This window comes from Vigna unguiculata, chromosome 7, assembly GCF_037176805.1.
Source record: "Vigna unguiculata cultivar grain cowpea cultivar isolate G323 ecotype 2 chromosome 7, ASM3717680v1, whole genome shotgun sequence".
Lineage (NCBI taxonomy): Eukaryota > Viridiplantae > Streptophyta > Magnoliopsida > Fabales > Fabaceae > Vigna > Vigna unguiculata.
Genome location: NC_140798.1, coordinates 13,978,623 through 13,988,965, shown reverse-complemented (window position 1 = coordinate 13,988,965; position 10,343 = coordinate 13,978,623). Strand labels below are relative to the sequence as shown.

Sequence of the window (10,343 nt, the reverse complement as noted above, 5' to 3'; positions counted from 1 at the left end):
GATTCTCTGACATAATATTCATAAGTAATACAATAATCTCACCAAAAGATACTTTCAAGTACCAAAATAGAAATAAAAAACAATTTAAGAAGGAAAAAAGAAAAAGGAAAATTTATGGCATGTTTGGTTTGGATGCAGCTCGTGAAACCGTGTCTAAGGAGCTGTCCCGTGTTGAACTTTTTTCGATTTTGTTTTTTATATTTTTTCTCTGGGTCCCAGAAAATGAGTGTGGGTCCCATTCAAACACAAAGCAGTTTAGGACAATTTTTACGGAATATACTCTTTACACGTGGCGTACTGTTATTGGGTTGTCTCCTTTTAGTTTCATTCTCTAAGGTTTGAATATCTTGCTTTCCCCAATTTGTTTTCTATAGCAGTAATATGATAACCGGTACATAACTACTTGATCAATTGTTTAAGTTAATTACATGTGGTCTTCTTAATGCCCTCACCGTTCACACGAATTACAAATTTGCCAAGTTAACATTACCCACGAGAGCCCCGTACGAAAAATTAAATAAATAAAGAATATATTTTGTGCCATTTTTTAAATAGATAAGTTTATATTTCAACATTAAAATAATTTTATCATTTAAATTTTCTATTTAAAAGTAGTAGCTATGTAATTTTTTTACTTAAAAATAACTATTATATATTTTTAAAAATTTTATTTTTCTAAAATTTATTCTTTTAAATAATAGAAATATGAATATATAAATGTGAAATGTACAAAATTATGAATATGAAGTTATTAACTTCGTGTATATTAAAATAAGGATAAATAGTTGATTCACGGTAATAAGTAGTTGGTTTGTACCTCACTATGAGTGAGTTGTTGACATCTCAAGTTATTTTTCAACTTTGCGCTTCCATTGTCGATGTAAGTTTGAGCTTAGAGGTTGTGGTCTGTACCGCGGTATGAGGGCGATGTATGATGTTGTTCCTCTACTATGCACTTCCATTACTAATGCAAGTTTAAGTCTGACGGTTGTGGCCCATATCTCGGTCTAAGGGCAATGTTAGCAACTCATGTTGTTCCTTGACTCTATGCTTCCATCACTGATGCAAGTTTAACCCGGGAGGTTGTGGTTTGTACCTCGATTTGAGGGCAAATGAACTTCAGTTTGGAAATTATTGTCACAAGCTTGTTGGTTTCGGTCGTGGTGATGACATTGACCCTTTTCCAGTTTGGTTACCAACATATCATAATATAGGCAATACAACTTTGATTATGGTTATAAACCACTCCCTATATTTATGCTACAAGGTACAAAGGTAGTTATCGTAGAAGGACAATCATGGGTTAGGTTGTGAGGACCTAGAAAATATAATTTTAAGAGTGACAGTGGTTTTAAATAATGAGATCATATTATTTTAATAATAAAAGTTTACATATAAATATAAAGTTCATAAAAAGATCTTAAGTTTCTCATTGTGCGCTCGTCTCTTTGAAGATTAGAGGCTGCTAGAGTGATCCCTATGGTGAGATCTCCATATCTATCTGATCAGTTTTCTCAATTGAGTAAGTTGATTTTCTATTTTTTTTCCTTGGTCCGTTGTTCTTGTGCATGCATGTGAGCAAATATAGCTCGCATGTGGCTTCTAAATCTTCCTTATGAGTTTTTGTTGGTCAATGGTTCTAATGATATGCCCTGATCATATTTGTGTTGTTCATAGGTTGAGTTGTGCATTATATTAGTTGGAAGGGAGTTTCGTTGTCTTAGGATTTTAAGGTTGATTAGCCAAGGTAAGGTAAGGGAAGCTAATAGTTTTTAGAGTGAGTAAGTTAGAGGTTGCATGTTTGTGGTTTACCTGAATTTGATGATTTAATATTTTTATGGTGGTAAATTATTGAATGTTTATGCTTGTGGTATGCTGGATTTGTGATTGAGAAAATTAAAATTTGTTTACATTGTTTGCATTTGTGGTAATTAAGGAAAATGGAATTTTGGGTCATTGATCTAATCGGTACTAACTACTGTGATTTTAAAAATGTTTTAGACCAATACCTAAAGTAGAAGCACCAATTAGAACCATGAAACAAGTCAAAATTGCTCAAGAACCAAAAATTGAAAGTGTTGATATTTGGAGTGACGTTGAGCGGTAACCTTCACCATTAAGCGCTGAAAAATGTGAATCGTTTAGCATTGAGCGGTGCTTGAGCACTTAGGACCTCTACAGGTCTGGAAGCATTTTAGCTATAGGGCATTGAGTGGTGAAATCTAGCATTGAGCGCTAGTTTTTATGAGGCAAACAACGTTGAGCGCCAGATTGCCCAGTTTTATTGTTTTGATTTATTGAAGGTCCTGAGCATGCTTGAGCTGGATTCAATGGTTGTAAATGCTATAATTAAATTGGTTAGATGATTTTAAGCATGTGTTGTGATGGTGATTGAAAGTATTTCAAAGAGGAATTATAAGTATTGGTATTTTAGTGTATGCATTGACATAAAAATTCATTATTGGGATCATTTCTCTAATAACTACTCACACTCATGTAGAATAAAGTAGGTTATGTGGTGAAGAGAAGGAGGTCTTAGTCATTGGACTTGATCAGGTCCTAGGTGCAAAGGGGATTTATCTTGTGAGTAGTTGGGTGATAACCCCTTGAGACCAAACTCTACAAAGTTTGGGAATCACCACAGGTGTAGGTCACCAGGGAATTCGATGTCAATTTCATGTATCCAGATAATGAATTTAGTGTCAACTATTTATATATTTTTAGATAGACTTATATGTTATCCTGTGGCATGAAGTTTGTAACATGATTTTGATTTATTTGAGTAACTCTTTTTCACATTAGCTTACCCTATGTTGTTTTGTGTTGCTTGGGCTTGGTTAATCCTTTTGCAATGATCACTTAATTGTGTGAGCAGAGGAAGATGCAGGTGAAGATACTCCCTAAACTATCTATTTTGATTAGAGTTCTAAATCTTTTAGAGTCTAGTGATAGTTGGTTTTGTGTGTGACACACACCCACACCCATCCACCCCCCCACACACACCCCCATCCACAAGTACAAATACTATGATACCTGTACCTGTCCCGTTAACATGCGGGTATAAAAAATACTCGTACCCGTTACTCGCGGATATCTATTTATAATATCCATTTCCTACCCGTTGTGGGTTTATCCACATATACCTGCGGCTATGAATTTTTTTGACATCCCTAATTATATATGAGATAACTATATTAATATCTTTATATTAGTATTGCACTATCTATTTTGTGTTATCATTATATATAATATTTTGTTTAATAATTTAAAAGTTATTAAATGAGATGTTATATAGTTAACTGCTTAAGTAAGTATTTATAAATAAAAGATAGTTCCCTAAGGAAAAGGAGAAATTTGACATTCATAGAGAATTCAAAAGAGTTTAGAAGAAAAAGAAAGAGAGTTATTTTTTAATATTTTTGCGGTTTAAGCAAGAAAAATAACAATAATAAAACTACATTCTTAGTTATATTAGTTTTATTTGAACTCTAATAACTATTATTATACTTGAGTGTATGTTTAGTTTTTAATAATTAACATATTTATTTAAGGAAAAAAATTAATATTAAAATACATTTAATCTTAAAAGAGTATAATTTTAAATTTATAAAATAAAAATATAAAAGATAAAATAATCACTTAAAGAATAATTATATATTAATATTAATGTTCTTTTTAATAAATATGTGTCAATTATTAAAAATTAAACATAACAAAATTAATGAAATAAAAAATTTTGTTCTATGGTCATAATTACTTTTTTAGAGACTAAGCTAACGCATGGTATGTGGGAGTGTAAACTCATTTGAAATATTTTATCATTTTTATTGTGAAATTATAATAGATATAAGAAAGAAATGTATTATGTATTATTTATTTATTAAACATTTAGTGAATAAAAGTCCATCTAATTTGATCAATATAATAAAAATTTAATCTAATTTATCTCTTAATATTTTTATGGCATGAGTATCCCACCCTTCAAAGTTTTAAAAGATTGAGTTAAATTTGTTAAAATAATTTCACAAAATTTTAAAATTTATTTTTATTATTTAAAAAAATATATTTAAAATATTTAATTATGTAACGGTTTTCTCTCTATCATTTTTCTCTCTCTCCTAAATGTTTTTTATCCTTTTTTCAATTTAGTTAAATTTATATTAAAATTTTGTTATATTTTCATTCTCTACTATATGATTCTAGATTTTGAGTATGTGCTTGAGCTAAAACTTTATTTGAAACAAGGAATTACATATAAGAAAAACTATTTATGTTATTTTGTAAACTTTAGGATAAATTATAATGTGAATATGACTTGGTTATAAGATTTGTTCTTCTATGCAAGAATGATGTTTTGGTTCAAAGTTGTTAAATGTTTGAAATTGATTGTAATTTGAGTTTTTTAGTTAATAAATTTTTGTTTAGAATATTTTGAATCGAATATTTATCTATAGAAGTTGATTTGGCCATTAGATTATGCATGTTAAGATATATAGTTTATTAATTTAAGTTTTTTTAAATATAGTTTTTGTTGAGTATACAAAATTTTTATAGATTTTCCTTATATTCGTTTTGAGTTTGAAGTGAAGAAAATGTATTGAGCTTGATGTGAATGAAATGTGTATTAAGTTTAAATGATTAAAATCGAATTGAAATGAGCAAAAGATGTTGTTTAACAACTTTGGGATTGCACTACTAATTTTGTATGTGTTTATAAGTTATGTTTGTTAAATTTTTTTGGATAAAACTTTTTGATAAAATGCATAGTTCGAGCATTCTGCTCATCTATGTTTTCCTATATATGTTTGTGCCCTTTCCTTCTTTATACACAATTGTAATACTTTTCGTATGCAAGCTTTCTCTTTCCGCATTTATTGCAAAGTGCTCTTCTCTCTCCTCCTTAACTCTCTTTGTTTCAACGTAAGTATCATCTCTCTCTCAATTCACTTTCTCTTACCATGCACATGCATATCACATAACATGGTATCAGAGCTCTTCGTATTCGTATGAAGAGCTCTGCTGCGCACTCACTTTTTCTTTTCTCAATCTTTTCCTTTCTTGGTTTGTTTGCACTTTTTCTTTTGCAGCATGTTTGAGCAAAACTCTGTCGTCCAAAATCAACCCCAAACCATGCAAGAATAGTCCATGCATAACTTTCTTTACCTTCATCCGAACGAAAATCTAGCAACGACCTTAGTCTCCCCTGTTCTTGATCCTACAAATTACCACTCATGGAGTAGATCCATGATCACATCCTTAAGCGCGAAAAATAAAGTTGAGTTCATCTATGGAAGTGTCCCTCAACATGCTAAAACTGATACCTCTTACTCCTCTTGGAACAAATGCAATAATATGGTAATGTCTTGGATTGTTCATTCCGTTTATGTGCCCATTCGCCAAAGCATCATTTGGATGGACATTGCTGCAAACATTTGGAAAGATTTAAAAACAAGATTTGGCCAAGGTGATCTTTTGCGCATATCAGATTTGCAACTTGAAGCCTATTCTTTTTGCCAAGGTGAATTAACAGTGACCGAATATTTTACGAAACTTCGGGTTTTATGGGATGAGTTAGAAAATTTTAGGCCAGACCCCATTTGTTCTTGCCCAACTAGGTATTCTTGCAAGGTTTCTTCTATCATCGTTCAGCGGAAGCAAGAAGACTAAGCTATGCAGTTTCTTCGTGGTTTGACCCAATATGCCAATGTCAAATCTCATGTGCTTCTCATGGAACCTTTACCTCCCATCACGAAATTTTTTTCTTTTGTTGCTCAACAAGAGCGTCAGTTGAGTAGTAGCAATTTTGTTGCTAGTATAAAAAGCACTAACGTCAATCTTGGAAAAGAAGGTACATCTTCTATCACTTGCAGTTTTTATGGTCGCCTCGAACATAGTGAAAATACGTGTTATCGCAAGAATGGCTTTCCCACCAACCAAGAAAACAAAAACTCTAGGTTCACCAAGAAAACTTGTGCCCACTGCGTCAAGATTGGTCATACCATTGATGTTTGTTATCGGAAGCATGGGTATCCTCCCGGTCACAAGCTTTATAACTCCAAGAATGCCAATTCACTTTCTCTTACCATGCACATGCATATCACATAACACTTTTGAAAATTATTTTGTTAGGTGTATTTTCTAATCTTTTTGCTCAAGAGGATTTTCAACTCAAGTAAGAATAGAATGAAGATTCAAACCTTATTTTCCGTCCTATTTTCATTCAAGCAAAAATGGAATTGCAACTCAACTTTTGCTTATGCTAGGTTTTATCTCAAATGACACAATTTTTGCTCAAGCTAAAAATTATTCCTTTGGAATTTCTCCCCTTTTATGTACTTGTTTTTTTTTGATAGATTGTATTTGAATATTTATTATAAATGTAAAATGAGAATTTAGTTTGTATATTTAATTGGTTTGTGATTTTATTTAAATGAATTGTGTTGTATAGAGATAAAATTGGCAGATAAAGATTCATTTTTTTAAGTATTTAACATAACTATATACTTATGAAACAAAAATCATGTTTAATCTTAGAAGATAACTTGGGGTTATTATAAACTAAACTAAAGAGTTAAGCAGGTACATGGGCCATAGCCCAAAAAGAAAATCCAAAGTAGAAAGATCCAGATGACTAAGCAGCGGAACCATCACCTCACGGGTGTTCCTCGCATATGCTCACATCAACAAGTTGATGATCATCGCAAAAGAAAGAACCACACATACAAAACACACAACAAACAACAGAAGGGTAAGATAGAGCCAAAAGTGATTTTATCATGAAGTCAGACATACTTTCATAGTCAACAACACATACATCATCCAAGCATGTTATGAACATTCCATCGATACACTACGACTCGACTCGACTCATCCGGATACATATAATCTGGTCGGATTCAACGGATGCTTGCACTTGTGGTGGATACCTCTGCTCACCCCCGAGCTATGTGTTACAAGTGTTACAATGAATCAATTTCCCCATGCACAAGGTTAGCCCTTAATGGGTTTCGGGCCTCCTGCTACTCTCACCACAAGAGTCAGTCCGCTCTAGGTGAGACTAACTGACTCTTTAGAGTGTCAGGATGCAATCCTTACCTTGAATCCTTACCAAATTATATAGATGGGGCACTACCATGGACACCCACTAACAGGAGCCATGGAATTATGTCCCGACCACTAAAGCACAACCCTGAAATCTCACCTAGAAATTTCAAGGAATTACGCACTGACCACAGACCAAACATATTCAAACAAACCAAGTAATATTTATCATGCATATATATGTATCATGTCAACCCTTATAACCAATCTCTTTCACGTTCTAGGTCAAATCCATACCAACTCGTCATACTCCACCCATGAATATAGGGTTTCAACTCATCTCATTACCATGCCACATCCATAACCAACCAATCTCATATTCATTACATGCCAAGAATTTATCCAAGTTCATCATTCATAACCCGTGCACCCTCCCGCTCATGCATATTCATCCCCCCTCATGCCATTATACAACAATCCATTCACTTACATGCCAAACATTCAAAAACAGGAAGGGAAACATCAAATCAGAGCGCACCCTCGCCCAGCTCTTCGCTCAAGCTGAAGGGCCTCGCTCAAGCGAGAAGGTCTCTCGCTCAAGTGAGCTCCCTTCACCTAGGCGAGAGCACGACATCCAGGGACAGTGGCCTCTGCACGTTCTCGCTTAGGCGAGACTCCCCTCGCCTGGGCGAGACGCTCGCTCGCTCAAAACTGAACTGGTCGTTTAAGCGACCATTCGCGTGAAAAAGCCTGGGCGAGCCTCTGCTCACCTCGCCTAGGCGAAGCAAGCTCGCTTGGGCGAGATTAACAGCCCTCGCCATTGTTCACTCGCGAAACATACCAAAAATCCAATCTGAACCATGCAATAATACATTTCATCAGCTCAGAGCAGTAAATAATCCATCAAATCACGAAAATATCAACAAAGCAAACTTGGAAACCAACGATTTAGGAAAACCCTAACTTCCTTTACCTGGAAAAGGACTAGCGGAATACTCCGATAAGCACACAGTGAGTACAACTATCCTAAGGATGGCCAAAGAGCTGAAAATAAACGGTAAAAACAGAATAGGAATGAGTTACTACGAAACCCTAACGGTAAAAATGGAAAATAGGCCCAGAAAAGGGGAATCGTGAGCTGAGGAATGACTTACGTGGAGTGGAAACCTAGCTTGAGCTAGCTTGAAGAAGGTTGACGGCTAACCCTAGCAAAGAGTTATGGTTGCTCAAGGAGGTAAAGAGGAGCGTGTTTCTATAAAGTGAATGAAAGAATGGAATTATGACAGATTAAGGTCTGAATCCCCTTTTGGGCCAGCCCTTAGGCCCACTACGTTAGGGGCAACCCTTTTAATTTAGGGCAAAAAAGAATAAAATTTTTAATGGACCTTACATCGAAGATGGACTAATTCCAATTTTAATTAAAAGGTAATAAGACTAAAAACATATTTAACCTTTTTGAAAAATATTTAGTGAAATTAGCATATATATATATATATATATATATATTAAAGAGTTTTGATAAAGGTATAAAAATAATGTAGCTGTTACATGGTGTGTAATTATAATTTCTTAATAAATATAGGCAAAAAAATAAAATAAAAAGAAGATACTTTAATATTTTTTTAAGGGTTAAATATTTTTTTCTCTTAAATTTAGTGAAAATTATAATTAGTCATTTTTGAAGTTTTGACTTAATTTAATCTCTTTAACCAAATTTAAAAACCTATTCAACCTTTTTTTATTGAAAGTTGAGAGACAAATTTTTTGAAAGCTGAGGGACGAAAAACCTATTCAACCAGGGGCGGATCATCATGGGTGCAAGGAGGGGCCTTGGCCCCCCCAAAAATTTTGAAACTTTTTTTACAATAAATATTTTGATTTTTTTATTATAAATATTAAGTATTTTGATTTTATTTTGTTATAAATATTAAATTAAATTAAATATTTTATTTATTTTATAAACATAATAATTAATACTAATAAATAATAAAATATAAAATCAAATATAATAAAGAATAAAGATTAAAAAGATTTATGAAGATATTTTTAATTATTTGTTTTCATTATAGATTGTGTTTTTCATAAATTGTTTTCATATTTCATTCTCATCTGTTTTCTTTTGTTTCTGAAAAGACAAAGATCTATTTTTTTTCTCTTATTTCTCCTTTATTCTCTTCCCTCCTCAAGGAAGAAAAGAAGAAAGTAATTCTTTCGTCTCACTTTATAGTGAAATATTAATTCAATAATTTATTTAATGAGCCTATTTTATATGTCTATGTCTTGAATTTCTTACAAATTGTTCTCATCTTCCATTCTTACCTATTTTCTTTTCTTTCGGAAGAGAAAAAAATCAATTATTTTTGCTTTCATCTCTCAACTGTTATCTTCCATTCGAAGAAATAAAGAAGAAGGTAATTCTCTTTTGTCTCACTTGATAGTGAAATATTAGTTTAATAATTTATTTAATGAGTCTCTTTTATATTAATTTTTTATTTTATCAACATAGAAGAAAAAATGATTGTACTGTGTGTTTTTTATAATTGAATTTTAAGTGTGGTTTGATTATCATCGAATTTTCTTTTGGTATTTATGTCTCTCAATTTTTTATTAGATTATGATAAATCATTTTTTAGTATTTTTTTAAAAATAGGTATATTGATGAAGAATAAAGGAATAGATTATTTAAATAGGTATATTGATAAATCATTTTTGGTATTTATGTCTCTCAAATTTCTTCGTACACTTCATTTTTTATTGTATTAGTGACAATAATGAAATGTATAAATTTTGGATGTATTATTTGGGCACCCCCAATAATGTTGGTCAAGATCCGCCACTGTATTCAACCTTTTCTTAACATACATAAAGTTGATTGTTTCTTATTTTTTTTATGTGCCGTTTCTCTCATTGTTAATATTTGTTTAATTTTGTGCAAAAATATTTATGAAATTTTCTTGTATTCTAAAATGAACTCATACATTTTTTCTTAATTCATATAAACTAAAGTTGTTTACAATTAAATTCATAAATATTCATATACACGCAAAATATAATTATGTTTGGTTGGTATCATTTGGGCGTCTTTTAAATTTCTCATAAAATGTTAAAAACATTTGAGAAGAGTTCAGAAGAAAAAAAAATACCGAATATTTTATAACTGTTGTAAATATAAATGTGATGAAAACTCGTGCAAAAAGGAAAGTTCTACACATGCTATCAATTTTAGATGAACTATTTTTTACTAAAATTTATAACTTCTTTTTATAATTTAATCAGTTTATTTTCTAATATTAATATACTAC

At 31.8% G+C, this 10,343-nt stretch overlaps 1 pseudogene; it reads left to right on the top strand.

Annotated features, from left to right (window-relative positions):
* Positions 1 to 5,075: 5,075 nt before the first annotated feature.
* Positions 5,076 to 6,105, top strand: LOC146884645 (uncharacterized; annotated as a pseudogene).
* The last annotated feature ends 4,238 nt before the right edge of the window (positions 6,106 to 10,343 follow it).